This window comes from Triticum urartu, chromosome 2A, assembly GCF_056163025.1.
Source record: "Triticum urartu cultivar PI428250 chromosome 2A, HENAU_Tu73, whole genome shotgun sequence".
Taxonomy (NCBI): Eukaryota; Viridiplantae; Streptophyta; class Magnoliopsida; order Poales; family Poaceae; genus Triticum; species Triticum urartu.
In genome coordinates this window covers 370,477,552-370,490,575 of record NC_141874.1, presented here as the reverse complement: position 1 = coordinate 370,490,575, position 13,024 = coordinate 370,477,552, and the positions used below count along the sequence as shown (strand labels likewise).

General features: G+C 43.4%; 1 pseudogene; it reads right to left on the bottom strand.

Moving 5' to 3' along the window:
• LOC147985140 (uncharacterized) overlaps nt 1–11,211 on the bottom strand; it is a 41,910-nt pseudogene extending 30,699 nt beyond the window's left edge.
• Between the last annotated feature and the right edge of the window lie 1,813 nt (nt 11,212–13,024).

The window sequence follows — 13,024 nt, the reverse complement described above, 5'->3', positions numbered from 1 at the left end:
CTGTGATTGGTCGGGCGCGGCGGCAGGCGCGGCCGGCCAGATCCGGACGTGTCCGACGGCGCGAGGAGAGGGGGAGCTAGGGTTTCGTCCGTGAATTTCAGAGGGGAAGGCCTATTTATAGATTCTGGGAGCTAGGAGAGTCCAAATGAGGTGCGGTTTTCGGCCACGCGATCGTGATCTAACGGCCAAGAGGATGGAGGGGGTTTGGATGGGTTTTGGGCCACTTTGGAAGGGTGTTGGGCTGCAACACACCCGAGGCCTTTACGGTTCCTTGGTTAACCGTTGGAGTATCAAACGAACTCCAAATGGCACGAAACTTGACAGGCGGTCTACCGGTAGTGAACCAAGGCCGCTTGGCAATTCTCGGTCCAATACAAGAACGTTTAACACTCACACACGAAAAGAGGCTAAAAGGGGACACTAGAGGACGTAGGAGTGCCGGAATGCAAAATGGACAACGGGGAAAATGCTCAGATGCATGAGACGAACATGTATGCAAATGCGATGCACATGATGACATGATATGAGATGCATGACATGGACAAAAGCAAAACAAAGACAAAACCCAACCACGAGGGAATATCATAACTTAGTGCCAAAAATGGCAAGAGTTGGAATACAAATATGGCAAGTTACATACGGGGCGTTACAAGGTAAATGATAAAAAAGATAATTTTTGATGTGGAATGCTACCTAGCATAATCTTGATCAGATATCTAATCATGGCATGAATATTAAGATATGAGTGATTCAAAGCAATAGTCTATCATTTGACATAAAAACAATAATACTTCAAGCCCACTAATAAAGGAATCATGTTTTTTTCAAAATAACAAGGCCAAAGAAAGTTATCCCTACAAAATCATATAGTCTGGCTATCCTCCATCTTCACCACACAAAATATTCACATCATGCACAACCCCGATGACAAGCCGAGCAATTGGTTCATACTTTTTAACGCGCTTTAGCATTTTCAACCCTCACGCAATACATGAGCGTGAGCCATGGATATAGCACTATAGGTGGAATAGAATATGATGGTGGAGGTTGTGAGGAGAAGACAAAAAGGGAGAAAGTCTCACATCGACGCGGCTAATCAACGGGCCATGGAGATGCCCATCAATTGATGTCAATGTGAGGAGTAGGGATTGCCATGCAACGGATGCAGTAGAGCTATAAGTATATGAAAGCTCAAACTGAAACTAAGTGGGTGTGCATCCAACTTGCTTGCTCATGAAGACCTAGGGCATTTGAGGAAGCCCATCGTTGGAATATACAAGCCAAGTTCTATAATTAAAATTCCCACTAGTATATGAACGTGATAACTCAAGAGACTCTATATATGAAGAACATGGTGCTACTTTGAAGCACAAGTGTGATAAAAGGATAGTAGCATTGCCCCTTCTCTCTTTTTCTCTCTTTTTTGTTGTTTTTTGGCCTTCTCTTTTTTGGGGCCTTTCTCTTTCTTTCTTTTTTGTCCGAAGTCGCATCCCGACTTGTGGGGGAATCATAGTCTCCATCATCCTTTCCTCACTGGGGTAATGTTGTAATAATGATGATCATCACACTTTTATTTGCTTACAACTCAATATTACAACTCGATATCTAGAACAAAGGTATGACTCTATATGAATGCCTCCGGCGGTGTACTGGGATGTGCAATGATCTAGAGTAGCAATGACATCATGCTAGCTATCTTACGATCATGCAAAGCAATATGACAATAAATGCTCAAGTCATGTATATGATGATGATGGAATTTGCATGGCAATATATCTCGGAATGGCAATGGAAATGCCATGATAGGTAGGTATGGTGGCTGTTTTGAGGAAGATATAAGGAGGTTTATGTGTGAAGACCGTATCATATCACGGGGTTTGGATGCACCGGAGAAGTTTCCACCAACTCTCGAGGTGAGAAAGGGCAATGCACGGTACCGAAGAGGCTAGCAATGATGGGAGGGTGAGAGTGTGTATAATCCATGGACTCAACATTAGTCATAAAGAACTCACATACTTATTGCAAAAGTTTATTAGCCCTCGAAGCAAAGTACTACTACGCATGCCCCTAGGGGGATAGATTGGTAGGAAAAGACCATCGCTCATCCCCGACTGCCACTCATAAGGAAGACAATCAATAAATACCTCATGCTCCGACTTCGTTACATGACGGTTCACCATACGTGCATGCTACAGGAATCACAGACCTCAACACAAGTATTTCTACTAATCCACAACTACCCACTAGCATGACTCTAATATCACTATCTTTATATCGCAAAACTATTGCAAGGAATCAAACATATCATATTTAGTGATCTACAATTTTTATGTAGGATTTTATGACTAACCATGTGAATGACCAGGTTCTGTCATCTCTCTAAATAGATATAAGTGAAGCAAGAGAGTTTAATTCTTTCTACAAAATATATGCCCATGCTCTAACAAATATAAGTGAAGCAAAAGACCATTCTACAAATGGTGGTTTTCTATGTAAAGAGAAACAGGCAATCCAAACTTCAAATGATATAAGTGAAGCACATGAAGCATTCTATAAAGCCATACTCAAAAGATATAAGTGAAGTGCAATGAGCATTCTATAAATAAACCAAGGACTATCTCATACCAGCATGGTGCATAAAAGAAAAATGAAAACTAAATGCAAAAGACGCACCAAGATTGCACATATCACATGAACGAAACGAATCCGAAAACATACCGATACTTGTTGAAGAAAGAGGGGATGCCTTCCGGGGCATCCCCAAGCTTAGACGCTTGAGTATCGTTGAATATTTACTTGGGGTACCTTGGGCATCCGCAAGATTGAGCTCTTGCCTCTCTACCTTCTTCTCACATCGAGACCTTCTCGATCATCGAACACTTCATCCACACAAAACTTCAATAGAGAACTCGGTAAGATCCGTTAGTATAATAAAGCAAATCACTACTCTAAGTACTGTTACAAACCAATTCATATTTTGTTTTGGCATTGTGTCTACTTTAGTATAACTTTTTCATGTCTTAATCCACTGATATAAATCGATAGTTTCATCAAAACGAGCAAACTATTCATCAAAAACAGAATCTGTCTAAAACAGAACAGTCTATAATAATCTGAACATTGACCATACTTATGCTACTTGAAAAATTCTGCCAAATTTAGTAAAAATAAAAAAAATTCATAGAAATACAGTGCAAAAGGAATCAGAACCGTTTGACGTTCCAGTAAAAAATGTAAAATCGCGCACTACAGCCAAAGTTTCTGTCCTGCACCATACAAACCAACAAGCATTGTAAACATCCTAAAGGCAAACCTTGGCACATTATTTTTATAATACAAAGGAATTGTACAAGGGGATAATTATTTTTTGAAAAGTTTTTGTAATTAAATTCACAAAGTTTCCATGGGCATGAACAAAGTTCAAGGCTAGCTCCCACTTCAACAATGCTCGTCTTTCTCACTTTCGCTTTCCTTTTTGTAAAAGTTTTGGGTTCCCCTCTTTATTTTTGTTTTTTTTCAACTATATAAAAGCACTCAACAGAAGTAAATGACTCTCTAAAACTTCTGGGTTGTCTCCCTGGTATCACTTTCTTTAAATCCATTAAGCTACACATGTAGTGCTCAAGTAGTGAATCCACCCGGATCCCAAGGTATATCAAAGACAATTTTAATTAACAATGATTTGTAATTTAGTAGTGAGCACAAAGTAACATATATCATGCAACAATGAAGTCTAACTCTCTTCGTATGCATCAGCATGTCATAAAAGAACAATTCATGCACACAAATAAATGTCAATGCATAGTATAAACAGTTTCTTGCAATTTTATCGTATTGGATACATAGAGAGGTGGAGATATATTTCCTCTCTCATAATAATTGCAAGTAGGAGCAGCAAGCACATGCATATTATATCTATCAAAATTATCATGTGTAGTAGTAAAAGGCAACCCATCAATATAATCCTTAATAAGCACAAACTTCTCCGATATAGTGTATTTTGGAGAATTCAAAAATATAATAGGACTATCATGTGTGGGTGCAATAGCAACAATTTCATGTTTAACATAAGGAACTATAGCAAGTTCATCTCCATAAGCATAAGTCATATTGGCATCTTGGCCACAAGCATAGCAAGCATCATCAAAAAGGGATAGTTCAAAAGAATCAACGGGATCATAACAATCATCATAGCAATCATCCTTCGGTAAGCACGAAGGGAAATTAAACAATGTATGAGTTAAAGAGTTACCATCATTAGAAGGTGGGAACGGGTGATCAATCCGCTCTTCCTCCTTTTGTTCTTCGCTCTCCTCCTCATCTTTTTCATCCAATGAGCTCACAATTTCATCATTTTCTTATTCCATAGATTCCTGCAAAATATTAGTCTCTTCTGGGACATCGGAGACTTTCTCAATAAATGCATCAATATCGGAATTGTATTCATAATTCTCATAACAATATTTAAGGATAGCTAAATTTTCAGGTCTGTAGACAGCATCATAAAGATTTTCATATTCTTTGAACATAGATTCAATTTCATAAGCACCCATAAAAGCAACAAATTCTTCTATTTGTTCCACATCATAATAGTCATATATAACTCTAGCATAAGAAGCCAATGTTTCATTATCATTAAATTTGCATAAAAAGGGAAAGTGTGGAGCCTTCATCCCGGAGCAACAAGTACAATCATATCTCAAGCATAGTTGCCTAGCATACCATTTCAACATATAAATTTGATACCATAATAGTTTCCCTTTTTGAGTCAAGCGATAATCCCTAAAGTATTCACGTTGATTCAACGTTTCTCCCATTACATAATATCCGTCACATAACGAGCATCGAGGGTTTTAGGAGGTTCCTCATCTCCATGAGCAGCAAGTACACCTAATTTTTTGGTATTTCGTGTTCCATATCCATAAATAAAGATAGAGAACAACTTAGAACAGCAAATAAAAATTACTTAGTGATAAAGCAAACAAGCACACACGAGAATATTCACCCCACGCTATGGCTCCCCGGCGACGGTGCAAGAAAAAGGTCTTGATAACCCACAAGTATAGGTATCAATTGTAGCCTCTTTCGATAAGTAAGAGTGTCGAACCCAACAAGGAGCTAAAGGCAGAACAAATATTCCCTCAAGTTCTATCGACCACGGATACAACTCTACGCACGCTTGATGTTCGCTTTACCTAGAACAAGTATGAAACTAGAAGTACTTTGTAGGTGTTTTTGGATAGGTTTGCAAGATAATAAAGAGCAAGTAAATAAAAAGCAGGGGCTGTTTAGATAAAGATACAACTAAATTAGTTTTAGTAAAGAGCTTTTTGTTTCGAGAAAGTTATTTGTCCCTAGGCAATCGATAACTAGACTGGTAATCATTATTGCAATTTTATTTGAGGGAGAGGCATAAGTTAACATACTTTCTCTACTTGGATCATATCCACTTATGATTGGAACTCTAGCAAGCATCGGCAACTACTAAAGATCATTAAGGTAAAACCCAACCATAGCATTAAAGCATCGAGTCCTCTTTATCCCATACGCAACAACCCCCTTACTCGGGTTTGTGTTTCAGTCACTCACGCAACCCACTATAAGCGAATCATGAACGTATTGCAACACCCTACAGCGGGGATCCCTCATGCTTGCGTGACACAGAGAGCACCATAAGACAGCACCAATAATAAAACATGCAACTCAAACTAATCTTGATCATCAAATAACCCATAGGACAAAACGGATCTACTCAAACATCATAGGATAACCATACATCATTGGGAAATAATATATAGCGTTGAGCACCATGTTTAAGTAGATATTACAGCGGGTACGAGAGAGGTTACACCGCTGCATAGAGGGGGGAAGAGTTGGTGATGATGGCGGTGAAGTTGTTGGTGAAGATTGCGGTGATGATGATGGCCACGGCAGCGTTCCGGCACCACTAGAAGAGAAGGGGAGAGGGGGGCCCTTCGTCTTCTTCTTCCTTGACCTCCTCCCTAGATGGGATAAGGGTTTCCCCTCTGGTCCTTGGCCTCCATGGCGTGGGAGGGGCGAGAGCCCCTCCGAGATTGGATATGTTTCTCTGTCTCTCTCTCACTCTTTCCGCGTTCCCAGATTCACCCTTTCACTGTTTCTTATATTCCCGGAGATCCGTAACTCCGATTGGGATGAAATTTTAACATGATCTCTATCCGGATATTAGCTTTCTTACGGTGAAATAAGGGCATCAACCTCCTTACGGGGTGGCACGAGGGCCCAGGGCGCGCCCCCCTGCCTTGTGGCCCCCTCGGGCATCGTCTCGCGTGGATTTTTCTTCCCAAAAATCATATATATTCCAAAAAAAATCTCCGTCAGTTGTTATCCCGTTTGGAGTCCGTTTGATACGCATATTCCGTGAAACAAAAAACATGCAACAAACAGGAACTGGCACTGGGCACTGGATCAATATGTTAGTCCCAAAATAGTATAGAAAGTTGCCAAAAGTATATGAAAGTTGTAGAATATTGGCATGGAACAATAAAAAATTGTAGATACGACAGAGACGTATCACTTGGCTTGTCATCGGGGTTGTGCATGATGTGAATATTTTGTGTGGTGAAGATGGAGCATAGCCAGACTATATGCTTTTGTAGGGAAAACTTTCTTTGTCCATGATATTTTGAAAATACATGATTGCTTTATTAGTAGGCTTGAAGTATTATTTTTTTATGTCAAATGATAGACTATTGCTTTGAATCACTCGTATCTTAATATTCATGCCATGATTAGATATGTGATCAAGATTATGCTAGGTAGCATTCCACATAAAAAATTATCTTTTTTATCATTTACCTACTGGAGGACGAGCAGGAATTAAGCTTGGGGATGTTGATACGTCTCCGTCGTATCTATAATTTTTGAGTGTTCCATGCCAATATTCTACAACTTTCATATACATTTGACAACTTTTTATACTATTTTTGGGACTAACATATTGATCCAGTGCCCAGTGCCAGTTCCTGTTTGTTGCATGTTTTTTGTTTCGTAGAATATCCATATTAAACGGAGTGCAAACGGGATAAAAAACTACGGAGATTTTTTTGGAATATATGTGATTTTTGGGAAGAAAAATCCACACGAGACGACGCCCGAGGGGGCCACGAGGCAGGGGGCGCGCCCCAGGGGGGCAGGCGTGCCCCTGACCCTCGTGGCCACCCCGTAAGGTGGATGATGCCCTTCTTTCTCTGCACGAAAGCTAATATCCGGATAGACATCGTGTTAAAATTTCAGCCCAATCGGAGTTACGGATTTCCGGGAATATAAGAAACGGTGAAAGGGAAGAATCTGAGAACGCAGAAACAGAGAGAGACAGAGAGATAGATCCGATCTCAGAGAGGCTCTCGCCCCTCCCATCCCATGGAAACCAAGGACCAGAGGGTAAACCCTTCTCCCATCTAGGGAGGAGGTCAAGGAAGAAGAAGAAGGAGGGGGCCCTCTCCCCCTCGCTTCCGGTGGCACCGGAGTGCCACCGGGGCCATCATCATCACCGCAATCTTCACCAACAACTTCACCGCCATCATCACCAACTATTCGCCCCTCTATGTAGCGGTGTAACATCTCTTTTACCTGCTGTAATCTCTACTTAAACATGGTGCTCAACGCTATATATTATTTCCCAATGATGTATGGCTATCCCATGATGTTTGAGTAGATCCGTTTTGTCCTATGGGTTAATTGATGATAGTGATTGGTTTGAGTTGCATGTTTTATTATTGGTGCTGTCCTATGGTGCTCTCCGTGTCGCGCAAGCGTGCGGGATTCCCGCTGTAGGGTTTGCAATATGTTCATGATTTGCTTATGGTGGGTGGCGTGAGTGACAGAAGCACAGACCCGAGTAAGTAGGTTGTTTGCGTATGGGATAAATAGGACTTGATACTTTAATGCTATGGTTGGGTTTACCTTAATGATCTTTAGTAGTTGCAGATGCTTGCTAGAGTTCCAATCATAAGTGCATATGATCCAAGTAGAGAAAGTATGTAATCTTATGCCTCTCCCTCAAATAAAATTGCAATGATGAGTACCGGTCTAGTTATCGTTTGCCTAGGGACAAATAACTTCCTCGTAACAAAAAGCTCTTTACTAAAACTAACTTAGTTGTGTCTTTATCTAAACAGCCCCTACCTTTTATGTATGTGCACTTTATTATCTTGCAAACCTATCCAAAAACACCTACAAAGTACTTCTAGTTTCATACTTGCTCTAGGTAAAGCAAACGTCAAGCATGCTTTGAGTTGTATCGGTGGTCGATAGAACCTGAGGGAATATTTGTTCTACCTTTAGCTCCTCGTTGGGTTCGACACTCTTACTTATCGAAAGAGGCTACAATTGATCCCCTATACTTTTGGGTTATCAACCTGCCCTCCGGACGCCCTATAAAAGGCGCGTCGCCCCGCCGTCGCTCGCGCACCGCTCTCGCCTCCCCTCTCCTTCTCCCCCTGTCGCCGGTGTTGCCCTCGCGCGCCCTTCCTCTCCCTCTCGTCGGCGATTGCGCGCCCAAACCTGACGCTCGAGGAGGCGGAGGAGCTCGCCCACTTTGTCATCCCCGCCGCACCCGACGTCAGCCTGCCGGCGAGGTGGCGCCTGAGCATCGACGGCGTGCCGGTGGCGCCGGTGCCTGAGGTCGGCACCCACCTCTTCGCCCAAACCATCGACCTCTATTGGGTGTGGCTGTCGCCAGAGGAGTTGGAGGACCCGCGCTACGCCCCCAACAACCCTAGGTGGGCGGACTGGCTCGCTGACGACCACGAGCGCCGCCTCCACGCCTTCGCCGGCCCGCACCCGCCTGCCAAGCACAACCGCGCGCAGCGAGACAAGCTCTGGGACGGGCACACCTTCGAGGATGTCGTCGCGCCGTATCGTGCTGGCGGTCGCCGGCGCCGTGTCCGCCCCGCCGGGGTACAACTACGAGTTGTTCCGCCGCGGCGAGGTGCACTCCACCAGCGTCCGCCTCGACTTCGGCGCGATGCGCACCCGCCCGCCCCGCGGTGGCCCAGGCGGTGACCGTGGCGCTGTTCGCCTTGGCCCCGATGATCGCCGCACCGTGGGCAGGAACAACACCGGGTACAGCCGTGCCCCTCTGCCCGAGCCAGAGCAGCAGCCAGAGCTGGCATTGGTGGCGTAGTACAAGCGCCTGGCAGCGGAGGCCAGCGGCACGGAGGATATGCCGGGCTACCTAACGGTGGTCCGGTAGTCGGAGAACATGCTGCAGCCGCCCCCGCTCCTCGAGGAGTACATGCAGCTCTCCCCGGTCGTCGTCCACCCGAAGGACCCGCCGGACTTCCCCGGGTAGCACGCCGCGGTCGAGGACTCGATGGCTGTGCCGCGCGTGCCCGCGGTGCCCATGGTGCCCCTCGACGACAGCAGCAGTAACGACAGCGACGACGGCGACGGGCTCTATGACGAGGCAGACTTCAGCGGCGTCGAGGACGAGTAGTTTAGTTTAGGTTACTTTCGAAATGTCGTTTAGTAATGATCAATTATTTTTGTAATGTTGTTTAGTTAAGTCTAATTTCTAGTAGTATGTAAAATATTTATGAAAACTATAATGAAATATCGAGTGTTTGAATGGATGGTTTTAAAATATCGAGTGTTTGAATTAATAGTGTTATTTGAACTTGTTTCATTGTACAAAAATATTGTAAAAAAATAAAAAACAGAAAAGAGTTAGACTTTAAATGTAAAAAAACTACGAAAATTAGGAAAGGAAATAAAAAACAAAAAAAAGGGAAAATAAATAATATTTGCAAAAAAGTAAATATATATATTTTTTAAAATAGTTCTATTGTAAAAAATGAAAAATCACAAAAGAATTAAACTTGAATTGAAAATAACTATGAAAAATATAAAAGTAAATAAAAAATGAAGCAATAAAAAAATTACATAATATTAGCAAAACAAATTAAAAGAATTATTTTTGAAAAAAACGCCGGCCCGGAGCTGAGCGAGGCATAGTAAGTCAATCCCGGTCAAGCCGGCGGCGAAAGGGACTGCTTTTTCAGCCCCGCAAGGCCCACGAGCCCAAACACACGGCAAAGAGAAAGTAGGCGATCTATTTTTTTTCAGGAGTACATCGAGGTAGGGCGGAGTGTGCTACTTAAGCCGGTGCGGGCGCGCTCCGGTGGGCGAGGTGGGACTAAAGTTAGAGCTCACCTCTCGCGGTGCTGCGCGGATCGCCGAGGTGGGCCAATTTCGGTGGGCCGAGTGGGCCACTCGAAGGCGTGCGTGCGGGCAGTCAAGGGTGCAAGGGCGGTGGGACGGTGGAAGCGCACTTGTTTAGTCCCACCTCGACCGTCGAAGGACGCCCCGACCGGCTTAAATAGCCGGATTCATGCACCCTGGCAGATAAGATAGTTACTAAATAATTTGATTTGATTTTACACTGTACGGGCAGCTCTGCCGCAGCTGCCCGGGAAGTGTTACACTACCCGGGCAGCTGTGGCAGTGCTTCTAGGGCATTGTATACTCAAATCATATCATTAGTATCTATCTTATTTTTGATAGTTTACCACTCTACGCAAGTTTGTTTCACCTCACTTAAATTTCATCATTGATACCTATATTTTTTTAATATTTGTCACTCCTGATTTAAATCACATTATTAGTACCTATATTAATTTTGACCATTTGGTAGTCACCATAGGACCCGACGCAAAATTTCATCGTGTTCCGAGCACACACTCATGTCGCGTCACGTTCGAGTAGTGTGTTTCGGATTGAAAGCGGGGAAAAGCATAGAAAATTGTCGGAGGTTGGAAATACCCCAAAACTTGGCATGCTTGCTTGCCATGAGTGTAGAAACGTATGAAAACAAATTGTTCCATTTGAAGGATGTCAAAAAAAACATCAGTCGGGACGGGGCCTTCGCTCCTACCAGAACGGCGTGCGCTGAGGGAGGTCATTTTTTGACAATCTTCAGAACGACCCCAAATTTTGCGACAGGGTAGGAATGTCCACCGTAGGACTCCTCTTCAAATTTCATCTTGTTCGGAGCACACACTCATGTCGCGTCACGTCTGGGAGTGTGTTTCGGTTTCAGAGAACGAAAAATCTTAGAAAATTCTCGGAGGTTGGAATTGCCCTGAAACTTCACATGCTTGCTTGCCATGAGTGTAGAAACATATGAAAAAAATTGGGTCCATTTGAAGGATGTCAAAAAAAACCCTCCATCGGGACGGGGCCTTTGATCCTACCAGAACGACGTGCGCTGAGGGAGGTCCTTTTTTGACCATATTCAGAACGACCCCAAATTTTGCGACAGGGTAGGCATGGCCACCGTAGGACTCCTCGTCAAATTTCATCGTGTTTGGAGCACACACTGATGTCGCGTCATGTCCGGGGAGTGTGTTTCGGTTTCAGAGAATGGAAAATCTTAGAAAGTTCTCAGAGGTTGGAAATGCCCCGAAACATCACATGCTTGCTTGCCATGATTATAGAAATGTATGAAAAAATTGGGTCCATTTGAAGGATGTCAAAAAACCTCCGTCGGGACGGGGCCTTCGCTCCTACCAGAATGACGTGCGCTGAGAGAGGTTATTTTTTGGCCATCCTCAGAACGACTCTGAATTTTGAGATAGGGTAGGCATGGCCACCGTAGAACTCCTCGTCAAATTTCATCGTGTTCGAAGCACACCCTCATGTTGCGTCACGTTCGGGGACTGTGTTTCGGTTTGAGAGAACGGAAAATCATTGAAAATTCTCAGAGGTTGGAAATGCCACAAAACCTTCCATGCTTGCTTGCCATGAGTGTACAAACGTTTAAAAAAACTTTTGGGTCCATTTGAAGGATGTCAAAAAAAACCTTTCGTCGGGAGGTGCAAAAAAATCTTCAAGCGCGGGTAGTCATACCTTACAACACTGATACAAGTTATGATGTATCAGTCCACAACAATTGTGGAGTGACAAAGCAGAACCTGCATAAGCATAGTGAGGTATGGCCACCACGATTAAAGATTTGATGTCGTATATGGATGAAGCTATTTAAACACATGATTAGTCGTAAAAACTAGCAATGTGGGACTAAAAAATAGCACTGTGGGCGGTTGGCGCCCCTAGCGGTGCACACACGGCCGGCCGCCCCACCATGGCCCGTGCGCGCCGTGGGCCGCCCCTGTGCGCCTTTTATGGCCACTATAGGCTAACCTTTTTATAAAGAATTTTAGTACCACATTGATTGTGGAGACTCATATGTAGTGGTTTAAAAAGGCTGATAATATTTTAACTTTCAGTTGTTATTGCTTCATATTACATGTATACGGATCCAGATGGTGTAGGTGTTGCTCTGCTTGTTGATCTTTATCAACAAGCAAAGCAACACGTACATCATTCCTTCTGGGTAAGTATACCCATCCTATGATGCAATAATTTCTTATTATTTTTGTAAATATAAAAAATTGTGTCCGAAGAGCACTGTATTAGTAAATATTAAAAAAACACAAGAACAAAAAATTCTGTAGTGTGGACGGATTTACCTCAGAAGATTAATGTGAATTTTTGCTGTGACACTCCATGATTATGGAGTGCCAGAGTATCATTTGCATTATCCTACCGAGGAAAGACCGCCACATTAAAGGCAACACTGTACACAGAGGACAATATTTATATAGATGAATAAGCGTGTCTAGAAGCAATGTCGGACTAAACAATTAGCAGGTTGGGCGGTGGCCGCCGTGGATTTTTGCCTTCATGGGCCTTCACGCGTGCGCCGCAAACGGCGCTGGCCGCTGTGGATCACTTCGTAGCCCGGTCATTTGCGCCGCGCGTGCCGGCTGTGAAAAAAAATTAAATCGTTGCAGTTTTTGTGTATTTTCATGTAGAAATTCGTATAAAATGAATCTAATGTTGAAACACACCCAACTTTTGCATGCGCATGTGAGTGACCCCCACCGTCTCCCACGCCAAATTTCAACGGAATCGGAGTACGAACGGAAGTTGCGTCACGTCGGGAGACCTTTTGTCCGTATTTTCACGGAGAAAATGATAG